At 36.9% G+C, this 23,993-nt stretch overlaps 1 protein-coding gene across 10 annotated transcripts in view; it reads left to right on the top strand.

The window, feature by feature from the left end:
- PDLIM5 (PDZ and LIM domain 5) overlaps positions 1 to 23,993 on the top strand; it is a 221,990-nt gene that overhangs the window by 5,650 nt on the left and 192,347 nt on the right. Inside the window, exon 1 of one of the 10 annotated variants that reach the window (XM_069094483.1) lies at positions 8,599 to 8,766. The exons of the other annotated variants lie outside the window; for them this stretch is intronic. The gene's annotated coding sequence lies outside the window, so the exon portion shown is untranslated. Of the gene's footprint in view, positions 1 to 8,598; positions 8,767 to 23,993 lie in introns of those variants that run through there. 10 annotated transcript variants of the gene reach the window in all.

The following is a 23,993-nucleotide window of genomic DNA, read 5'->3' as shown; positions in this document are numbered from 1 at the left end:
GTATTTAACATTGCACACAGTTGCTTTCATTTTTTTTGCTGTGGGCTAAAAAAAAAAAACAAGATGAAGGAACTTCCTTGTTTGTGGACACTCTACTTATAGTTGGTTTCATCCATAAACAAGTCGAATTTTTGTTCTGTTAATAAGAGATGTCTGGGTAAGATGTTGGTAGCTTGTTTTCTTTTTTGTTTGTTTTCTTTTTAATGTTTTTTAGCCTCCTGGGCTGATAATTTTCAAAGTCCCATGTTGTGATCCTGATACAATTGAACATTGTGTACAGATGTGGGTCCCCCACCCCTCTTTTCTCCTGGCAAATTAGAAATGCTTTCCTTTTGTGGCCAGGGTGCTAATTAAAGGTTTTCGAACATGCTGATTAAAAGAGAATATGGCAACAAAGCAGCTGAGTTATTTCTGTTCTATTACAAAAGTCTCTGCAATCTCTTGTGACCTTCTCCAGCATTGTGCATTGGGGCATGCAGTTCATTTTGGGATTGGGGGCGGGGAGGGGAGAATGGAGGGAAGCAGAGAATGTGGGTTCTGCTATGCTGGCCTGTGACAGCACCTTGTAATGATTTTTAATCCTTTGTGATTTAAGTTAAATGGGACCTGTAATACTGTCCAGTAAAAAAAATAATGTACTTGTTTCTCTGATAAACAACTTTATGAACGTGTCACAAAATTTGTGTTATGTTGAATTACTCTTGTACATTGTTACATTATAGTATTTGTGATGAATCAAGCTCTTATATTTTACTCCCTTACATTAAAATTCTTTTTTATAACCTATTTTAATAGATCAGTTGGGCCAGATAAGTATGAAAAATTTCATTGAGCACCAAATTTCCCTGATTTTCAATATGGTGATATGATCTAAAATCAAAACTATCCCTTAATCCACCCAATTCAATCTCAGTTTATATTGAAGTGAACAAAAATTTATTTAGAGGCCTTAATACTTCAAGTCTACATATTTGTGGAAAGAGTAGTAATTATTTTTTATTATTCCTGTTAAATTCAAACCCATGTAACTCTCCTATCCAAAAATGGTGGTGTGCTTATTAGTCAAATCCTGATACTTGAGACTTCACAAACTTTTTTGTGGCACTAGAATTTTATTGTAGCAGATAAATGTTTTATTTTTTAGGGTCTATAAACATTTTTCTTTTATAGAGATTGGCTGTAACAATACTTGATCTTAAACTATGTCTGCTGTAAAATATTGACATTCCATATGACTTTGGATGTTTTTTCCCTGGTATATGACTTTCATATGTCATTTCTTGAATTAATTCTTAAGGTGAGAATAGGAAGCTCTGTAGACTTTTTTCTAATGAGCCCTCAGATTACTATAACAGCATGATCAAATGTTATTGTCTCCAATTTCCCATCCTTCAAATGACTGCTTGGCTGCTGGAGTTTGAGGTCTGTCTTTTTATGACCCCATAGTCTTGGAATTGCCCTAAAGCCATGGAATGTAGAGATGGGTTTCATTGTACTCGAGTAAGGTTTATGTTCTTTGCCAACATATTTTATAAGGAGAACTGGAAGACTAGTTGCAAAATCCAAAGCCACATTTGGGGCATAATTTGATATTCCACATGATGAAATTACCATAAGTATTATACATTGGTATATACTTACTTGCTAAAATGCAGTATACTGAGGTTGAAATATTGTGATTTGGGATTTTTTTTATGAACCTGTTATGTAAGAAACTTCTAAAATACCATTCTTTGGATTTATTAAAAGAATCTTTCCTGATTCTTGATTGATTTAGAGAAAGTAGGAGCCAGGATCAGGTTTTAGTAAAATTGTAAAGTAAAATTGACTGGTTCTCTAGTCTATATGGAGAATGTTCTGTCATAAACTGAGATTCTAAAGTCAAATTGACTGGTTCTCTAGTCTATATGGAGAATGTTCTGTCATAAACTGAGGCCTTTCTTTGTAGGGTAAATAGTGTAAGAGGTGAAAAGGTATTTTGCGCCAAATTTTTCCCTTCTTCCTTTTCTTTGCCCACTTACAAAATACACAGTTACTCTCAGTGTATTTCTTAGGGCCATACAGCTATGTGTTGGTTCATTAGAAAGGATAGGAAGGAACTAGAGAGCCTATCACCATGGACTCATTCATTAGCAAACAGGATTGAGCATCTCCTATGTGCACTGCAAAATTGTGAATTTTTACTGACTATTCCCCAGACCTTGAATAGGCAGAGATGAGGCGTGAGAGCACTCCAGGCACAGGGGACAGCTAAAGAAAATGCCAGGGACAGAGATGGAGTATTTTGTTCCTGGAACACCCCAGAGGCCAGTGGCACTGGATTGAAGCGTTTGTGGGGGAATAAAGTGTAAGAATGGTAGTGAGGTGGCAAAGTGGATAGAGCACCAGACTTGGAGTCAGGAAGACTCATCTTCCTGAGTTCAAATCTGGCCTCAGACACTTACTAGCTCTATGACTGTGGATAAGTCATTTAGCCCTGTTTCCCTCGGTTTTCTCATCTGTAAAATGAACCGGAAAAGGCAATGACAAGCCACTCCAGTATCTCTTCCAAGAACACCCCAAGTGGGGTTATGGAGTCGGACGCGACTGAAAAACCCCTGAACAATAACAAAGTCTAAGAAGACAGGAAAGTTAGGTAATGAAGGCATTTGAATGCTAAACAGAATTTTGCATTTGATGCTAGAGGTGAAAGGGAGCAACTGAAATTTATTGAGGAGGGGAGATGACACGGTTGGACTTGTGCCTTAGGAAGGTCACTTTAGTGACTGAATGGAGGATGGAGTGGAGTGGGGAGAGACTTGAGGCAGGCTCTAGTATGTGTCCCGGCACGAGATGATGAGGGCTTGCACAGTAGGGGTGGTAGTGTCAGAGGAGAGAAGGAGGTGTGTATGAGATGCGTTGGAAAGATGAACTTAGCAGGCATTAGCAAGAGATTGGATAAAGGTGATAGGAGATAATGGGCAGTTCTTAGCTTAGGAGCTGGGGGATGAGGATGATGGTGTTGCTTTCTATTGTGATAGAAAATCTAGGAGAGGGGGAAGCTTAGGGAGGCAAGAACTTCCATTTTGGACATAGTAAGTTTAAAGATGTCTACTGGAGTTAGAGATGTCAGATTGGAGGTCAGCAGAGAGGTTAGCACTGGATAGGTAGATTTTAGAACCATCAGCATATCAATGGTAATTAAATCCATGGGTGCTGATAAAACCACCAGAGTGAAGTAATATATTGAGAGAGATGATGGCAGGGCTCAGGACAGAACCCTGGAGGGTACCTATCATAGTTATAGTCTGGAAAAAGATCCAGCAGAGGAATATAAGAAGTGAATATAAGATAGGTAAACCAGGAGAGAACAGCGTTCCAAAAGCCTAGAGACATGAGAGTATCAGGGAGGAGAGGGTGATCAGTAATGTAAAGGCTCAAAGATAATGGGGACTGAGAAAAGGTTGCTGGATTTGGCCTTAAGAGATCATTGCTGGGGCGGTTAGGTTGCGCAGTGAATAGCGCATCGGCCCTGCAGTCAGGAGAACCTGAGTCCAGATCCGGCCTCAGACACTTAACACTTACTAGCTGTGTGACCTTGAGCAAGTCACTTAGCCCCAAATGCCCTGCCCTCCCCCCTCCAAAAAGAAAAAAAAAAGAGATTGTTGGTAACTTTGGAGACTGAAGTTTCAGAAGTCATATTGTAAGGCGTTAAGAGAAGATTAAGAAGAAAGCAAAGATGGTCTTTTCAAGGAGTGCATGCACAAAAGATAGAAGAGAGAGAGGATGACACACAACCTACTTTTGCCTAGCACTGTGCTGTTTTTTAAAGAAATATATCATTTGATCCTCACAACAACCCTGTGAGGTATAAAAACAGGAATCTCTTTTATACCACTTGCTTTTTAAAATAACGCACACTCATACACGTATTCAAATTTTACTTTACTTTCAAAACCATCTTGTTGTCTCTGTTTCTTTCCAAACTTCCTTCTATTCTCTGTGTGCATTAAATTTTTTTCTTGTTTTTCTTTATTTTATCCAGCAACCCTGCCATTCTACCTAATTAGTAAATTAATAATTTAGGTTGATGTGCATTTTCATATCTATCTATATCTTCTCCCCCGACTTTAAAATGTTAGTTACCTTTTAAGTAGTAACAGAAGACTTAACTCTCTCTTTTCTTTTAGGTTATTTGCCATTTATAGTCACATGGATAGAAAAGATCCCAGCATTCATAAGTTAAAAAAAATATACAAACATATATATACACATATATATTATATATACATATATTATATACACATGCACACATATACATACGCATGTGTATATATGTATATAATATATAATCGTTGTTAAATTCCAATGTACTATAGAATACGTATTAACCCAGATTACAAATATGTGGTATAAAACCTATTAGAAAGTTATTAGCCTAAAAGACACATTCTCTATTTGATCTCATTTTTCCTTTTTTTCTCCTTTTTTTTTTTCTCCTTGAAGCACTTCTTTCATTTATGATACTCCTTCAAAAATGTTTATCAGAGAATCAGGATTGATTATCTCTGGACTAGAATGTTTTGAATATAATTTCCCATGGTTTATTTTCCCCATCATGTTGAAAGCACAAAATCAATATATATATAAATAACTATATGGCATCCTTTAGAACACTTCTTGGCACGATATAAACTTTTAAAAATGGAAGCTACACATTTTATGTCATCAGTTTTTCTCATTAAAAAGTTCCTTTGATAATCTCAGGGAGGGAAGAGACCTCAAAGGCTCTCTAGTCCAACAACCCAGAACTAAACAAGAATCCCTGTTACTACAAACCTGAGAAATGATCATTTGAAGACTTCAAAGAAGGTAAACAGATATTGGATAATCCCATTTGTTGAGGAGTTTCACTTTTTTTTCCTCCTAACAAAAAACCTAAATTTGGTTCTTTGCAACCTTAATCAATGGGCATTTATTAAGTGTAGACTATGTGTAAGGCTCTGTGGATACAAAGTTAAAGATGAAACAGCCCTTTCCCTCAAGGAACTTCCATTCTATAGGGAGATAAAACATATACATATACATACACATACACATACACACACATATATGAAGATAATATATACCAGGTACTTTTCGGGGAGACAGTAGAAGGTGGGAGCATCAAGAAAGACTTCATGTGGGAGATGGCAATCCATCCATTGCTTCTGTTTCTGCTGCCTGGGGCCAAGATGGTAGATAAATGCTTTTTTATCCATTCATTCCACATGAAAGCCCTTTAAATACTTGGAGACTGGGAAAGTTTATCTTCTCCAGATAAAATATCCCTTGTTCCTTCATTGCATCTTCCTATGGCGTGGACTGGAAGTCCTTCACCCTGGTTGCCCTCTTTGGACGTTCGCTCCTCTTATCAACGTCCTTCCCAAAATGGAGCGCCCAGAATTGACCACAGTATTCCTGAGGTGGTCTACATAAAGCAGAGCTGTCATCTCCCTTAAGTCTGGGCACCGGCTCCATTAATGCGGTTTCTTGGCTGCCACTTAATATAGCCCTTTCTTGGCCACCACTTCACACTGTTAACTCATGGTGAGCCTGCAGTTCACTAAATCCCCTGCCTTTTTAGCAGATAAACTAGTCCAGCCACAACTTCATCTCATACTTGTGGATTTCATTGTTTGGACTTAAGTCTAAGACTTCACCTGTATCCTTATTAAATTTCATTTTATTAAATTTGGCCTCTTAATCTAACATTTGCAAAATTGGTAAGCATTCCTTTGATGCCTGTTACAGGGCCAAGTACGGATGCCTCCTCGTCATTTCACTGGAGATCTCCTTTCAAGCAGACAGAAACATAAATGATTATGCTTTGTGATTCATCATTCAAGCTAGTTCTGAAGCTGCCTCCCCCTACTGTCACATAACCCAAATCTTATCTTTTCCAGAATGGCATGAAAGATTTTCTCCAATAATTTGCTAACCTTAGGTAAATTAGAGCTCCCTTATCTTTAAGGATGTTCTGAAAATTGGAAAATAAAATATTTGCAAAATATTTTATGCATTTATGAAAATGCAGGTAGGAATTTTATATTTTCTCCCTTTCCCAAATCAAGAGATCTATGATTTCATCCATGTGGATCCTTATTCCAATAACATGGATCTAAAAAGCCCCTTTACATCTTAAGAAATAGTTATATGGATTGTTCTGACCAAAAAAAATTCACCATTTAGCAGCTAACCTTTCAGAAATGAGCCTATCTTTGTTTAGTTAGACTGGTTCCTGGAAAATAGTCTCTTACTTGTTCATACTGGAAGCCTTTCCAGTTTGGTTCACCTGTCATAATTTAGCAAGAAGCTATATTTCACTGCTTTAGAGTTTGCTTTGACATATTTGGATAAATTTTGGTTGCATATGCAGTTGATGACTGTAATTTCCTGTTTCTCTGTTCAACTGAAGGTATTTGGAGATTTGTAACTTTCTGTTGGGTAACCCTAGTCTACTCATTGTTTTTGAGATATACACACATACAGTATTTTTTTTTGTTGCTTTTTTTTGGAGGGGGGGAGGGCAGGGCAGTTGGGGCTAAGTGACTTGCCCAAGGTCACACGGCTAGTAAATGTTAAGTGTCTGAGGCCGGATTTGAATTCATGTCCTCCTGACTTCAGGGCTGGTGCTCTGTTCACTGCATCACCTAGCCGCCCCACATACAGTATTTTAATGGATTAAATGCTGGACAGATTTAATTATCCATTCTTCAGGAGACTTTCGGTGAGATGCTTTCTCTCTTGAGATCCATTTTTCCACTGTCAGATGAGAATGATATATGGCTTTTCCCTGCTTTCCATAGCTTTACTAGGATACTGTTTCTAGTTATCCCTAATGGGGCAGAGATTTGGCTCACTGAAATCTATGACTTATTTGTTTATGGGGGAGAATATGGACATTGCCCCTTTTGTATCCATATAGATTATAAGCTTCTTGAAAGTATAAAATAGGAGGGATAAAATATTTGTAAAGTTCTTGTAGACTTTAAAGTACTGTATAAATTTAGGCAGATGGGTGGCACAGTATACATAGTGTTGGACTTGGAATTAAGAAGGCATGAGTTCAAATCCAGCCTCAGACAATTCAGCTAGATTTGTGATCCAGGGCAAGGCACTCACCTGCTCTATGCCTCAGTTTCCCCAACTGTAAAATGGAGATAATAATAGCACTTGTTTCCCAGAATTACTGTGCGGATAAAATGAGACAATTTTTGTAAAGCCCTTTGTAAATCTGAAGGTGCAATGTAAGTACTAGTGATGATGATGATAATGATGGCAAAGACGATTTGTTTTTGTATCTCAGCACCCAGCACAGTGCGTGGCTTATTTCTCCACTCTGGCCCCTCTCCACTCTGACCCACATTTGCTCCCTACTCCCTAAAGGTGGTGGACCATTCCTTTGAAGCAGACCGTCCTGATGCATCCTCAGGTCTCCTGGGCCTTTCCATCTCTCCCAATGTTCAATTCTCTTACATGCATTAACTTCTCCAGTTAGAAAGTGAACTCCTTGAGAGCAGCTGTCTTCTTTTTTTGTTTGTATTCCCAGTAATGCTTGACACATAGTGTTATTCCCAAAAATGCTTCATATGCAGTGTTTCCTAAATGGTTAACATTCATTCATTCATTTATTAAAGCCTTTAGATTAATTGATGGATGAAATGGAAGTGGGGCTGAAATGTGGCTTTGCTTAGACATTGGTTCTGGATCCAGCCATCCAAGAGGGCTGAGGTTTGTGGCCGTAGCTGACCAGAATTCTTTTGGCAGAGCCCACCCTAGGAAAAATTGTGGATAAAGTTTGTTTTTAGTTTCCATTAGCTATTTTATAAAATATTCTTTGTCCCTCCTCCCCCCTAGCCTCCCTGTTATTGGTATTACTGTGCTGAGTTAGGTCTCTTTGGTCTTTGTGACTTTTTTTTTGCTTTTTGTGAAGGGGGGAAGGCAGGGCAATTGGGGTTAAGTGACTTGCCCAAGGTCACGTGGCTAGTAAGTGTTAAGTATCCGAGGTTGGATTTGAACTCAAGTCCTCCTGACTTCAGGGCCGGTTCTCTCTCTCTCTCTCTCTCTCCCCGCACACACATATATATTTGCTTACCCTACAAATACATACATACATATATATATATATATATATATATTTTTTTTTTTTTTTTAAGTGAAAGGACCCCAGGTTAAGAATCTCAGTTAGAGGAAAGTCATCTGAAACCTTGTTTGCCCTAATTTTACAGAGATTTTTTTTGTGTATACATTTTAAAAGTAGACCCTTGGGAAAATAATGGTTGGCACAAAACAAAAAAAATAGTTAATATGATTTCAGGCTTCAACATAACAGGTCATGGGGAGGGAACTGGGATAGGCTTCCAGTGCTCCTTAAATTAAAACACGTTGCCCCATCAGCTACTTGTGCTGGGCTACTGATGAACCATTCCAGGCAGAGGCCCAGATTTGCCCCAGGGGGTGAAATTTAGAGAGCCCTACAGTATCAGCCTTGGGCTTGTTTCCTTTCCCCCATAACTGCACCCCCCAACCTTGCCTGGCCTCACCTAGTCACCTGGGAGTGGTGATTCCTTCTGCTTCCTGATTGCGCCACTTTGCAGAAGAAGCTAACTCTTCAGTAAGCACAGAAACCTCACTGTGTTCTTGGCAGCTCCCTCCTCTCCCCCCAAGCCCACTTCAAGCCAGACCAATTCTTAAGCAGCCTAGAAATCTTAAAATTCTGCAAAATGGGCTTTGGCTGGTTCCCAGGTGAGTGGCCCTCTAACCCTGCCTTTGGTACAGACATTGCTAGTTGTGATTCTGATTCCAGAACCCCTTGTGTCACTTGTAAAACGGTAAACTGAGAAGGAACATTGCTGGGGGCCAGGAAGACAGATTAGGCTAGCAGAAGGTCAGAGGGCATGTAGCAAAAGGGCAGTTTTTCCCCCTTGTGCATTTGGGGAAGGAATGTTGTGAATGACTTGTAATGCTTGGGATTTCAAACCAAATTTGGTTCTTGTGATTTGATAGGCCTTCTTTTTCTCTTACTTGGTATTTCCTGACTGGTAACTTTTAAACAACTTTGGTTGTGGAATGTTATCATCTATTAGCTGAATTATGCTTGTACCTACTTATTAATTATATTAAGTGAATTCAGGGAAAGTTTTGAGCAGAAATTGCATATTGAAGCCAACTTTAAGTTATTTTACCTTTAACTTTTAGTATTTTGAGTAAATTGCACAGAAATGATAGTTTGATCTCTTCAGTTAAACAGATGTATGTATGTGTGTTATATTTCTATGTAATTAAAAAATACCATTTTGCTATATTAACAATTGTAGTATTAGAAGTTTAATTTAGAGGGAAGAAAGGGCCTTAGAATGTCCTGGAAGATGTTGTAAATTAGGAAATATTTATTTTCTTTTATAATGAAGTGGAAAAGTTAAATAATGGCATATCACTATTTTGTGTTTGCATAGGAATTTTTTCAGTGTCCTGTCATTTGTCATTTTGCCTTTCCTGTAAGCCATAAGGAGTATTCTCATTTTACAAATAGAGAAACTGAGACCCCAAATTTGTCATATAGCAGATGTTGGAAGATAACTATCTATGGGTCTGTGTCTATCTGTCTGTCTATCTATCTATCTATCTCTCTCTATCTCTCTGTCTGTCTTTATCTATCTATCCACACACATATACAGATATAGTATACACACAATTTTATGACTATATTCTTAAAGAAAAACACACGGAACATGGATTCCCTCTGGCAAATAATATTAAAAGATTTTTTTTAAGCTTTACTTTTATAAATGGCTTGTGAAAAATTTTTTCCAGTAATAGCTAGTGGCCTATAGGAAACTACAACTTTTGTGACTGGACTGAATTAAGTTCAGAGTCAGATGACCTACTGATAGACTGGCGAGAGGGGAATCATCATTCATTTGGCATTTGAAAATGAACCTCTTTATATGTTTCTTCTCTGTTATTAGATTCTGTATGGTTTGGAAATTTTTAAAAAATCAAGCAAAAATGGACTGTCCCCAAAACTAATCTGACCTTTTCTGTGTTCTACCAGGAGTTGTTCCTGTCAATATATACCATTATTTAAGTCTTTAGTTTTTTATTTTTGTGATTAACTATCCACATTATCCTGTTGAAAAGATTATCGAAGTATTTTCAAATCTGTGAAACTTAGGGTGTTTTTTTTTGTTCAGAGAAATGTTAAAGAATGCTCTGAAACAGATAACTTTAAGCAACATATCTTACTATCAAACCAAAGTGGTTTGTCAGCCTCTGAGAACATTCTGGTATCAATTAGGAAAGGATAGTTAAAATCTACATGTTCATAAAGTTAGTCATTTCAGTAGCTTTGCATTTTTCAGTACTTAATATTTTTTTTTTGTAACTTCTTAAGGACTAAGTTCAAAAACTTTTATATGCAGTCATTAAAATTAAGCCTCGAGATTCTGCAGACTGAAAGATGACTCAGCAGTTTGTTTAAATAAGTTATTGGGTTTGTTTGTCTTTCCATAATCTTTGTTTTTGTAAATGCAGTTGACCAAGTTTCCAAGTCTAAATTGGATTTCTTTGTTGTATCTCAATAAATAAATGTGTGTATATATATATATATATATATATATATGTATACTTGTTTTAGATTAAACTTATCCAAAAATAAATTGAGCAGAACTTTTAAAATGATAGAAAGATATGATGGTAATTTAATCTATTTTTTTTTTTTTTTGGCAAATAGGAAAGCAAAAAGCTTATAAACTTGGAATTTCAAATATTTTTTTCCATTAACATCTAATGCCATTTCCTTTCATGCTTCTTTGCTTACCCTACAAATCCACAGAAAAATAAGGATTTTTTTTTCCTCTGTTGGATAAAGGTATTTGGGTAGTAATTGGACAAAAATGAATGGATATCAAATTAAAATTTTGATATTTTACATCTGTTTAAAGTGCAGGTAGAACCAGGTGAACTTACAGAAATGCTGTTCTATTCTTTTCCTCCTTCCATTCAATGTAATTGTCACTGTCTTGGAAAGACTGTTTACTGGTTTTCATGTTATATAGTTCTACTTAATTTTTGTTTTAAAATGATTTCCATCTTCCTTTTAATAATGAGTGGCATTGGAGTATTTTGATATTAGTTGTTATTATCACATAGGCAAATTTGCTTCTGCTTTTTGACATTGAAAGTGTCTTCTCTGTGTTTAAACTAAAAACAGAACGTATAATATAATTATGTATCACATTGTCTCTAGTCTTTTGTATGGATAGAGGTCACAATTTACTAAGTCTGTCAAACATATTTCATTCTATTTATCAAGGTTTTCAGTGGAGGTCTGGAGTCATAAATCCACACAGGAAGTTGTCTATTTGTTAACATGAAGGAACACTTGATTGCATTTGCCCTTTCCCCTGACACCTTTGGGACTTTTGAGGGGCTTATTCTGCCATGAACTGGCCTAGCTATCTGTGTAATCTTAGGCGAGTTATTTAATTTTTCTAGGCCTTATTTTCTTCATATCTAAGATGAAGGGTGGGGATGGCGTAGCACACACTGATGACCTCTGAGGCCCTTCAGAATCTATGATCTTTAACTACCCTTCTAGCTCAAAAATTATAGGATTCTTGACTTATTTCCATCTTATAAACCAAGTCAGTAGTATCTTCTATGACAGTGTAACCCAAAAGCCCCATTTTTCTTCTTTCCCTCTTCCCCCATTTAGAAGTATATACTCTGGAAAATCCTTTTAATGCCCCATTTTCCTCCTTCCCCCCTCGTCTTATTTAGAAGTATACACTCTGGAAAATCCTTTTAATAAACAGGGATTTTTCTTTTTGTTTTTTACTGTGCATAATTCTATCCTATACCTGTGTTTCTTAGGTCAAACATAGTGAAGTTGGAGACGGTAGTATTGGTAGGAAGGCTTCATTGCAGAAAGCCAGAATGAAAGATAATTGCCAACACCTAAAGCCAGAGGCGTTTCTCCATTTTCCCTTCTCCCAATAATATGAAGGCTTCTACACAAGACTTTGTTCCTTCCTCTAGGTTTTGTACATGGTCTTTTCATGTGTGTGTGCATGAACATATGTGAGCATGTTTCACAGGGAGATTGGGATGTGACCACCCCTGCATAAAATTATTCCTGGCAACTATGCATGTTCTGATTACATCCCCTTTGGCCTAAATTCAGTGACCTTTTGACTATGTACAGCTACATAACAGAAATTGTTTGCAATATTCCCCAGACCTAGGGCCAGTTAAAGACTCCAAGGTCACTATAAATTAGTGCAGGCATGTCCTTAAGGCCAGGGAATGATTGAAGATGCACTCTGTAACCTTGCTCAGCATTTTTGGTTTGTTTTTTTAAGCATTCTTGAGGCATTAAAAGTGGCCCATATTATCTTAGAGAAACTTCCTTTTTTGGAATTGGGCTGGTTTTGGCATCTCTAGCTATAGATAAAAGACTTGGATATGGGAAGAAATAATACTTTTGTTAACTATATCCTTGTTTTCATTTTAAGGTGTGTGTAATCTTTAACAAAGTAGAATTAGGAAAAAAATGAATTTATAAGCTGAAAGAAATTTGGGCTGTTAATGTACATTTAAAACACCTTAATGGTTTTTGTGTTGATTTGACTGTTAGCCTTTATAAAACTATCTCTTGGGCATTTTAATACTATTCATTACGTGGACCTGTGTCTTATGAGTTCATTACTTTGATTAATGAACATTTGAAATGATATTTGATTTGGGGACCAACTTCCTTTTATGACTAAATTTTGGTAGCAATTCAGGTATGTAGGGAGGCAGATTAACTTGTGAAGATTGAAGGGCCCCATTTAGTGCATTACGGTCATAAATTAATATCAGAGCAGTGTCAGATTATAGGAAAATATGTATCCTTATCAGAGGCGTGATGACATGTTCAAATAATCAGAGTATTTGTTGAAATTTCTTGACTTTAGGGATAGAACTTTAAGTCATCTACTTCTCTATGAAGTTTAACTGGGCTATTTCTTTACATTTTTACTCTCTTTCATATTCCAATATTAGCCAGCTATTATATTATTATTAATTATGGTGATAAATAAAAGTCACCATATGTATTACATTTAAGGTTTTGCCCATTTGAGCTTCACAATAGCTCTGTGAAGTAGGTCCTAAGTCTTATTATCCCCATTTTACAGATCTTAGGTTATAAGAATCTTAGGTTGTAAAAAGTTAAATTGACTTTTAAATGGTCACCTAACTAGTAAGCATGTGAGGCAGAATTTGAGCTCAGGTCTTATTGACTCCAAGTCCATCATTGTCTACTGCACCACCTAGGAAAAAGGCACTAGATTGAAGTCAGAGGACCTGGTTTAGGTCCTGGTTCTGCTACTTTTGGGGTCACTTAGATTATCTGGATCTTCATTTTGGCATTAAAATAGAAAACATCTATTGTTTCTTCTAACTCTCTATGTAGGATTTAATAATTATTGTCAAGAGAATATTAGCTGAGATATCCAAGTTATTCTTTTGTAGTAGTTAGAGAATCACAAAATTTTATTTTACTTTAAATAGTAAAGTTACCTCAATTACATATAAAAACAATTTTTAACACTTCATTTCTTAAAATTTTGAGTTCCAAATTCCTCCTTCCTCCCTGAGATGGTAACCAATTTAACACAGGTTGTACAATCATGAAAAACATATTTCCATATTAGTCCTGTTGTGAAGGAAAGCATAGACAAAAACCCCCCACCAAAATATAGGTAGAAACAGACCAAATTTTTTAAAAAGACAACACAAAAAAAAAAATAAAGTGAAAACTAGTATACTTCAGTCTGCGTTCAGATTCTATCAGTTCTTTCTCTGGAGGTAGATGGCGCTTTTTTCATCATTAATCCTTTGGAATTGTCTCGCATTACTGTATTGCTGAGAAGAGCTAAATCATTCATAGTTCATCACTATACAGTGTTGCTGTTACTGTGTACAATGTTCTCCTGGCTCAGCCCACTTCACTTAAAAAGAATCACAAAATTTGAGGGTTGAAAGGGAGCAGGTGTCTAGTCCCACCCATATCTGAAAGAAATGTAACATTCCCCCTTATTACAACACACCATTCAGATACTGTTTGGAGAACTTCATTGAGGGAAACCCACCCCTTCCACCTTTGGACAGCTCTGATTGTTTAGTTAGTGACTTTTGGCAACTTCTGTTTATTGTTCATCATTCAGAGCTTAATGAAGCCTATCTTTCTGTACATTTTTAAAGTAATAAATTTAAGAACTTTTATTTGAATTCCTTAAGATGAAGTATTTAGATTCTGTAAAGACTGGAAGATGATTCAGCAGTTAGTTAAAATTGCCCAGATCTATTAGAACCGGAAGGCAAAGTGAAGATAGAATTCCCCAATTACCTCTTAGAAAAAAATTCCAAAAGGAAAAGTCCTAGGAATATTAAAAATAAAATTTTAAATCCTGTAAACTTCCTGAAAGAAGCCTTTCAATTACCAAGGAGCTGCAGTCAGAATCATAGAAGACCTGAGAGCTTCTACTGAAACAAGAGGAGATCTTGGAATATAATATCCTAAAAGGCCAACGAGATAGGCATACAACTAAAATGAGTCTCCCTGGAAAGCTGAATATAGCTGAAAGCTGAATTTTCCCTATAGGAAAAAGTTTTGTTTTTTTTTTAAACAAACCTTTAATGAAATAGAAGGATTTCAGTTATTTATGTTAAAAAATATCAGAGATGAATTGCCACTTTTAATATAAATATAAGAATCTACAGAAACTTAGAATAGCAGTATTTGTACAATTGGAAAGAAATGTATGATACTGTAATGCCAACATCCTGATAGAGAAAGAAGAAACATGCGTCCCCATCAGAAATTTAATGTCTTCAGGGTATATTGGAAATGTGTCATCATTATATTTAACAGATTTAATTAATACTAATTACTTTAATAAATGTTGACATGAAATTCTTTTATACTTCTTGGGGAATCGATTAGTTGAAATGAAATTTAGATGTTTTTAATAATTAGTGAAATGGTTCCCTTTCATTCCCAACCTTTTCACTCTAGCACTAAAACCAATCTTACACCCTAAAAAAGAACCAATTTTAAATCTTAGATTTCTTGAATGTCTTAGGAAACACAGTAGAGAGTGTGTAACATTTAGTTTCACTAGTTTCTCTGCAAGGGATATTATTCATTTGAGATCAGTCTACTCAGCTAAGCATTTTTATCTTTCTAGTTCAAATTCCAGTATATACATCATTTTATTTCAGAGAGGAGAAAAAATAGGCCTTTCCTAATTGCTTGTTATTTAATCTTGTGGTTTGCAGTGTGGTAGTTAGTGTTTGGAATTAAGTGAGATTTGAGATAATTTCTCTGTTGGATGAAGTTTGTTTTGGAATTGAACACTCAGAAGCAAGGAAGGCTTAATTTGAGGGAAAGCTAGATACTTTACTCTGCAGAGTAGAGAGTTAAGAGACTGAGAGGATGGAAAGGACATGTTGATAGGCATTAAGGGAGCAGCCTGTAGATAAGGACAGTTTGAAGATAAGCAACAGAGTGGGGAGAATAGAGGTCAATCTTCTATAGAAGATGGGACAAAATGGGATCACTGTTGTGTGTAGAGGGGTGGGTTACGCTTGGTGAGGAGAAATGCTACTTCTTTGTCCGAGACAGGATTGTGAAGGAGATGGTAACAGAAGGTGCCTGTTTGAGATAAGGAAGAGGAAGAGGGAGCTTCCAGAAAGGGAATGGCCTCAACTTTTTTTCAGTAAAATTTGAGGCAGTTTTCTCAGCTTAAGGGATGAAGAGAGGGGGAGTCATGGGAAATCTGAGGAGGGAAGAAAAAGTCTGACAAGAGTTACTGTAGAGTGAAATAGTGAGTTGACCAGGAAGGTATAAAGATATAGCACCAGTGAAGGCCTGGTGGATGTTATATAACACAAATTTGTAGTAGGCACATTACAAATTGTTGTAGAATCTTGAAATTTTAGAGCTGGAAATGGACCTTAGATCATCTATGGATCTTCCGTTATTCAGTAAATATTTTTTAATTGCTGGCTAGTTGCTAGACACTATTCCAGGCACTAAAGATAAGAGACAGGGGTGGCTAGCAGGAGGACCTGAGTTCAAATCTGGCCTCAGATACTTAACACAAAAACTAGCCGTGTGACCTTGGGCAAGTCAACCCCAGTTGCCCTCCAAAAAGCAAAAAAAAAAAAAAAAAGATAAGAGACAAAAGTGAAGCAGTATTCTCTTTCAGGAGCTTACTTTCTGCTGTGGGAAATCTTTTAAACATTTATTTATAAATTATCTGTGTGCATATTTTTGCTAAGGTACCATGTGACATTGAGAAATATGTATATTCTTTAATAGCCCATTCATGAGGTACAATAACATTTATATAGTGCTTCTTATGTTCCAGGTACTGTGCTAATTGCTTTACGATTGTCTTATTTGGTCCTCACAATAACTCCATGAGATAGGTGCTGTTCTTATCCCATCTTACAGATGAGGAATCTGAGGCAGACCAAAGTTAAATAACCTGCCCAGGGTCACATAGCTAGTAAGTGTCTGAGGCTGGATTTGAACTCAGGTCTTCCAGACTCCAGGCCTACCTATCTTAATTGCTGCCTTAATCTCAATTAATCTTAATTCTCAACAGTCTGTATTTTCTTTTTTATCTTTTTGTTAGATTTATCCAACTCTTACCAATGTATTATGTCCTCTTAAAATTATTTAACAGGGTTTTTTTTTTCCTTTTATTTTTTTTTTTTTTTTAAGCAATCGGGGTTAAATAACTTGCTCAAGGTTACATGGCCAGTTATTTCAGGGTGTGGTGCTGAGTATCTGAGCCCGGATTTGATCCAGGTCATCCTGACACTGGAGCCAGTGCTCTTTCTCGCCGAGCCACCTGGCTGCCCCTAAGCAATTGGGGTTAAGTAACTTGCTCAAGGTTACACGGCCTCCTTTTATCTTTAAGAATCTCATGAAGTCGGGTGCTTTGCCCACCCTTTTCCTCGTGAACTTTTTGTCCTTTAAACTTATTATATTTCATGTAGTTTGTCTCTGACTTTCCTACTCCCTCTTTCCTCTACCCTGTCCCTTATCCACCACCATGATTTTTCTATAGAAGAGACACCCGAGGCTGATTATATTCAGTCTTTTCAAATTGAGAGGTTTGTGGACTTGCCTGGTTTCTTGCCCACAGTCAGCCTTGTAGGGGAAAGGGCTGAGAGCACATAACCTCAAACCAGTTCTAATCTTTGATATCCTTGGCCTCTCCTCCCTCAGAAAAATTATACTCTCTTATCTTAGAAAGTTAGACATAATTGGTGTTTTTTACATCTTGTAGATGGGAGGCTTCAAATACTAAGCAGATACTGCTTTAGTCAGATTGTGAAACATAGGCCTTTGAGGTTGATTGGACTAGTCAAACTCTAGGTTCCTGTCCAGCTAGAAATCTATGATACTATGAACCCTGAAATCAACATTTTTGTTCTACATTGAATGTCCAAGGTTAAACGTGTGTAGTGGGCCATATTTCAGCAATTTAGCTGATGGACCCCAGGAGAATCAGTAAAGAGATTTATGGAATAATAAAAGGCAGAATAAGCCAGGGTTCTGCTCTCAAGTGGACAGAAAGCCAATAATCTCTCCATATGTGGACAGCAGGCCCAGTGGAAAGTATTACAGATGACTTGAGTTCTGTTCCTTCTTGGCTTGGCCACTGATTTGTATGAGGGGTGGGCAAGTTTTATTCCCCCTGGGTCTCAATTTTCACATTTGAAAAGTGAAAGAGTTCAACTAGATCTCAGGGGTTCTTAACCTTTTTTTTTTTTTTTTGCATAATGGACACTTTGGCAGTCTTGGGTAGCCTCAAAAAATGTTTTTAAATGCAGAAAATGGCAATGCATAGGATTACAAAGGAAACTAATTTTATTAAAATATAGTTATCAAAAATATTTTTAAAAGCAAGTTCCTAAATCCCAGGTTAGGACTAATTGATTCTCAAGAACCCATCAAACTTAGGGACCAGAAAGAAAGCTTTTCCTAAATGGGTAGGGTAGGAGAAGGGGGGCAGAGCTTGCTTAGAGAGGGGTACCGCCTGTCAGAAAGGCCGTGAGGAGCAGTGTGTTCCTGTCATAGGTTTCAAGGGCACAGGATGTCCAACACTTGATATATTGGGTAATTGAATAAAGTCCAACATGATAGTATAATTTTATCTTAGTGATATAAATTCTAAAATAGAAATATAGATGTGTACTAAATTTGTTTCTGGTTTTTATATGTTTGGGAGTGTAGAATAGAAAAAGCAGAAACATTTAAGTGTAAATATTCCATTACTAATTTATAATATAAATCAAGAGAATAGGGGTCCTGGCTATGTTTTCTAAATTTCGACTTCACCATATAATTGGGATATTGAATGTGTATTTATTTCCATGCTTCTGTGTAGTTAAAGGGCTGGGTGGGGGTAGCATTTAATTGCATTTGTCTATACTTACTGAGTCCAGGCACAGGGAGAATGAACCTGGTAGTTTAAATTTGATATTGGAACACAATGAAATACTCATAGGTTCACATACATATATGTATGTATGTGTATACACACATGTGTGCCCACACACATACATATATATTTATTTAGCTGTAACTGGAGAATGATATTAAACAATGATAGGAATTGAAAAACCTCCTAAATTGATTCAACTTAGTGAACCATCATGGTTCAGCAGCCAAGCAAATGAAATTTCCACCCACAGCACTCCACTCCCCACCTCTTCCCTCCTCTTCTCCCCTTTTCTCCCCCTCTTCTCCCCCTCCCCCAGCTGCTTTATACCAATAGTGAGGAAGTAACAACAGTAATTATGATCCCTTAATCCTCTGAGCCAACTGATTCTCTAGGAATGGCTCAATACCTTTTAAGGAAAAGCTAGCCTGACTTGCAGGAGGGTTTAGGGTTAGGATGGTTCTCCTTTCACAATTATATTTAGATTTTAGATCTCAAACTCTTGTCAGGGTTATTTGATACAAAGATTTTTTTTTCCTTCTTAGTTGACTATTTTCCTTATTATCCTAGATACATTAACTGTATTTGTGTAGAAGCTTTTCAATTGCATGTAATCAAAATGATCAATTACCTTGCGGTGATTATAATAATAATAAACACCTAGTATTCATATAGCATTTCAGTGTTTTCTGCTTTTCTTACCATGAATAATTAGTGATTGATCTCACTAGGATTGTTCTCTGTAAAACAGCTGAAGTCCTACAATATCTGGTTTAGACATAAGCAATGGAAATTTAGTTCAGTGAGCATTTATTAAGTCCCTACTATCTTCTAAGAGCAATGCTAGGAACTGAGAATACAAAGAAGAAAACAAAAGAGCCCTCACCCTCTAAAGACTTAGATTCTATCTAGAGGATAAAACATGTAAATGGGATGAATGTTAAGCATATGCAAAGTAAATTCAAAATGGGGAGAGCACTAAGCTGGAGGAAAGTAATTTTGTAGAAAGTATCATTTGGGGAGCTTTGAAAGAAGCTAGGAATTCTAAGAAGCAGAGATTGGGAGGGATGGCATTCCAGTCAGAGGGTAGCACCTAGGCAAAGGCAGAGAGATGGGAGATGGAATATTGTGTCAGGGAAATAGCCAACCTGTGCATTTGCCTTAGGGCCAGAGAGAGTATACGAAGGACTATAATAGGAAATAATATTGGAAAGGGCAGACTGGAGCCACATACTGGAAGGTTTTAAATGCCCGACTTAGCTAAAATGTGCAAAGTGCTCAAGAAGCTTGCATTTTAGTGGAGGAAGCTATGTGTACATTGAAAATATGTATTATGTAAATGGAACATAATCTTAAAGAGAAAAACTGGCAGGGAAGGGTCTGCTGCAGAAGGGGAGATTTGAGATGAGTCTTAAAGGAAAAGCTAGGAGTCAGAGGTGAGTAGGGAGAGCCTTACAGGCATGGGAGCCAGTGTAGGTCAGAGTCCACTGGTGCCTTAGAATAGCCAGTGTACCTGTCTCATTTTATCCTTGAGACAGCAGAGTCCATAAAGGTTTATGAGTAGGGCACGGCACTGACATGGTCAGATAAGTGTTTTAGCAATGAATTGGAGAAGGAAGAGAATGAAGGCAGGCAAAACAATTAAGCAGCTAATCTAGAGTCGATGAGGGCTTAAAACAGGTTAGAGACTATGGGAGCCTCTGTGTCATTAGGAGAGAAGGGAACAGACATCATAGATAGCCCCAAGTTGGAAAGGACCTAGCTTTTGAAACTGTGATATAGGGGCAGTCTTGGAGATCCTCGATTTCTCTCTAGTGCTTCCTGGTATTACATAGCTTTAGAGATCTGTGGTTATGGGGCTTAAGGCCTGCATATTTGAAGATATTTAGAGTTGCCCTTGGGTAATGCATTAGAGGGTCTCGCATCTAGAGCTGTAAAGGGTCCTTAGAGCAGGGATTCTTAATCTGGGTCCTGTATGCTTGTTTGTAAAGAAAAAAATGTGTTTGGATATGTATGTATGTGTGTGTGTGTATATATGTATACATACATACACATGCATTTTAAGTGTGTTTACACACATACACATACATAACTATATTTCAGTATAATTGTTTTCCTTTATCTCCCTATGTATTTTATTTCATGCATTTAAAAACATTCTTCTGAGAAGAGATCCATAGCTTTTGTCAGTCTGCCAAATGTGTCCATCACATTAAAAGGTTAGATACACGATTTACTCATTTGATCACAAACTCAGATTGGTCACTTGCCTGGGGTCATGTTTCCAGTAAACTGCAGAGGTAGGATTGAAATGTGGGTTCTGGGAGTCTCGATTCAGCACCCTTTCCACTTCACCAATCTATAACCTGCTGTTCAGACAGTTTGGGGGTAGTTTGGGAGTTGTATGTCTGTTGTGGCTCCCAGGAAAATGTTCAGCTCACTGCTGGAGGCAGACGGGCCTCTTTGGAGTTTCTACAGATTTTTCAAGACTTCAAGTTGTTATGTTCGCTTCATTTTTTGGAATTTAGCCATTGGTTGTACTTGATACATATTTCATTATTGGTTAACTCTAAAGGTGAATGTCCAGGCTGCTGAAAAGCTTTTGTAACTGTTAGAGATGAATTAAGCATGGTATGGATGCCCTCAGCTTGGTTGATTTTACGTGACATTTTATATTGAAGAAAAGATTTTTTATTGGAATGTTCCAGACTATAGTCTTATCTGGACCAGTCTGTCCTTTTACTTTCCAGCATTTCAGGCCTTCCAGGATTGCATTTCATCTCTATTCCTTGCTTTTCTGGCTGATTTTATTAATAGACAAGCCACATAGTCTGGCTGTGTATTCTAAAACCCACTACTGTTCTCAGACAAGGGCAGGCTTTCCTGATCCCAAGGGCCCATTCAAGCATATATGATTGTTTCTGTCAGTGATGGAGAATTGTATTGACAAACAGCCAGCCAGCTGTTTTTATTTTAGTCGTGTTTATTTGACCTCCCAGCTTAATGTTCAGGTTTTCTGCAAAGTGCTGTTAAGTTGGTTGTTTTTTTTTTTCTTGGAGAAATATTTTCCTGTTCTCTTCATTCCTTCTTTATTCTATCGTTCCCATAGCTCTTCTAAAATGTAAAATGCAAGAAAAAGAAAAGTTTTGTAAGTTAAATTCTCAATGCTTTAAAAATTGTTTGTACACTGGAATAATTCTAATAACAGTATGTCATTTGCAAATCATGTCTTCTTAAGCCAAGAGCTACGTGGGTCTTGATGGTTCCTAATTTGTGTTCTTTTTTGACACAAAATAATTTGCCCACAGTAGACTCCTCAAAGCAGCATGTCCTTCTCAGAACATGAGAACTTGCACACATTTAAAAAAGAAAGGCAGTTATTTGTAAAATGGAGATCTGGCATACCTCTTGGGAAATGTGATTTCTTTAAGTAGCATATTTTGAAAGAATTCATGGTAGAGCATGTGGTTTAGGTTTCTTTTGCCCTTATCTGTTGGACTACGGAAAATGTTTTGCTTTTCACATAAGCAGAGGAGAGAATTTGCCTTCAGCACAATCATTTCTCCATGAGTAAGGTGGAATAAGAGGCCTGAGTAAGCGTGGCCAACAGACAGTTCGACTCAGTGCCTTTTATGGAAGGCGGTGCTGCTACATGACAAATGGCTTGATTCTCTTTGTACATGGTCCACTAGAGATGGGACTTCTGAAAGATGACCCATTTTGGAATTGTCACAGAGGTGTTTGTTTTCTTCTGTTGATGAAACACTAGCAGCTCCAGAAGGCTTGGCAGCTTTTCAGTCTCGGGGAATAGGAATAGGTGGGTGTTCTTTAGTTATGGAGAACAGGAAAGGGAACTAAGACACGGAGCTGTCCAGGCAGCTGTGAAGCTGACCTACGTCAGCCTAGGACAAACTGTCCCTGCTTCTGGGACTTGTCCTAGCTACGCTGGAATGTCTCATCAGCTTAGGTTACATACCTTACAATTCCTGGGAGACAGAGATAGCTAGCTAGCTATGTACACACATATTTTGTGTGTGTATAAATATATATATATACACACACACAGATATATTTATACACATACATATATGTATATATACATGTATACAGAAACATACTATATATGTATATATACACACATACACATTCTATCTATCTGTCTGTCTATCTGTGTGTCTATCTGTCTGTCTGTCTATCTACCTACCTGTCTATCAGTCTATCTATCTGTCTGTCTACACACACACGATAAGCATATGTATATATATATATATTTAAAGAGTTAATTTAGGTTCCAAAATCCTTCTTTAGTCTATAAACTTTGTAGCCTAAAGTAATGCTTAATTCAATCCCTAGGGATAGTAAAGTCTTAAGGATAAAGAATTCTTAATTTCCTTTCATAATTTTCATTAATTTCTTAATACCTTTAAAGTGAAACTATGGGGACAGCTAGGCAGTACAGTGGACAGAGCATCAGCTCCAGAGGCAGAAGGACCTGCGTTCAAATCCTGCCTCAGATACTTAATAGCTGTGTGACCGCAGGCAAGTCACTTAGTCCCTATTGCCTCAAAAAAAAAAAATGTAGTTATGTAGGAATGCATGTTTATGCCCCAAACACACCATTAAGTTCACACATGTTGTAAATGACAGTTAAAAGTAAAGTGAAAAGGTGGTCTTTGTGAGATTTAGGAGAAATCACTCGTATATATATATTTTTTTAATTCCATTTGAAGTTGGGTGGGCAGCAAGATGGCCTTGGCACAAGGGAGACCATGGCTTAAGTCCTTCCTCTGGCATGTACTGGCACTATGACCTTGGAAAAATAATTTAGTTTCTCAGTGTTTTATGTACAAGTCTCTGATTAGAAGTAGATAGAGAGTGTGCCAGCCTGCATATGGAGAAGTTTCCTCACCAGGGAGTTCCCTATACAATGAAATCACAAGTCCAGGCCATAGCTTAAAAGAATGTTTTTAGTGGAAGAAATTTAATCTGTTCCATCAGAGCCAGTTTAGGAAGGAATGTTTCCTTCAGTGTTAGGTCTTGTTTTTAGTCGGTGTGAAATAAAGTAACATCACAGGTGGGCTTTTTTTTTTTAAGTTCCAGACATCTGGATTTCTATTTCTTTCTCAATGACATGTAAAATGGAATACTTATGCATTATTTTTTTTAATATTTTGCTTGACTATGTTTGTTTATTTTTTTTATTCATTTTGAACTTAAATACAAAAAGGTAAAAAAAAAACATTGCTATCTATATAATATAACATAGAGGATTTTATATAAAAACACATGATTTTCCATTGCAGATTGTTTCCTTTTTTTAAACTATGTAATAAATATTACACATTATTTTCAAAACTACCCTGTGCTTCCTGCCTTCTGAATTACTTAAAAGTTTACCAATACAAAAGTTATTTTCTTACAAGGTAAACTCTTTTATTGACATTATGTACAACTCTTTATTTA

The sequence above is a fragment of the Petaurus breviceps genome, unplaced genomic scaffold (genome assembly GCF_028583685.1).
Source record: "Petaurus breviceps papuanus isolate PSGF00001 unplaced genomic scaffold, PetGlider_PUasm1.0 126, whole genome shotgun sequence".
Lineage (NCBI taxonomy): Eukaryota > Metazoa > Chordata > Mammalia > Diprotodontia > Petauridae > Petaurus > Petaurus breviceps.
The sequence above is the reverse complement of the archived record's forward strand: the minus strand, read 5'-3'. Positions and strand labels throughout refer to the sequence as shown.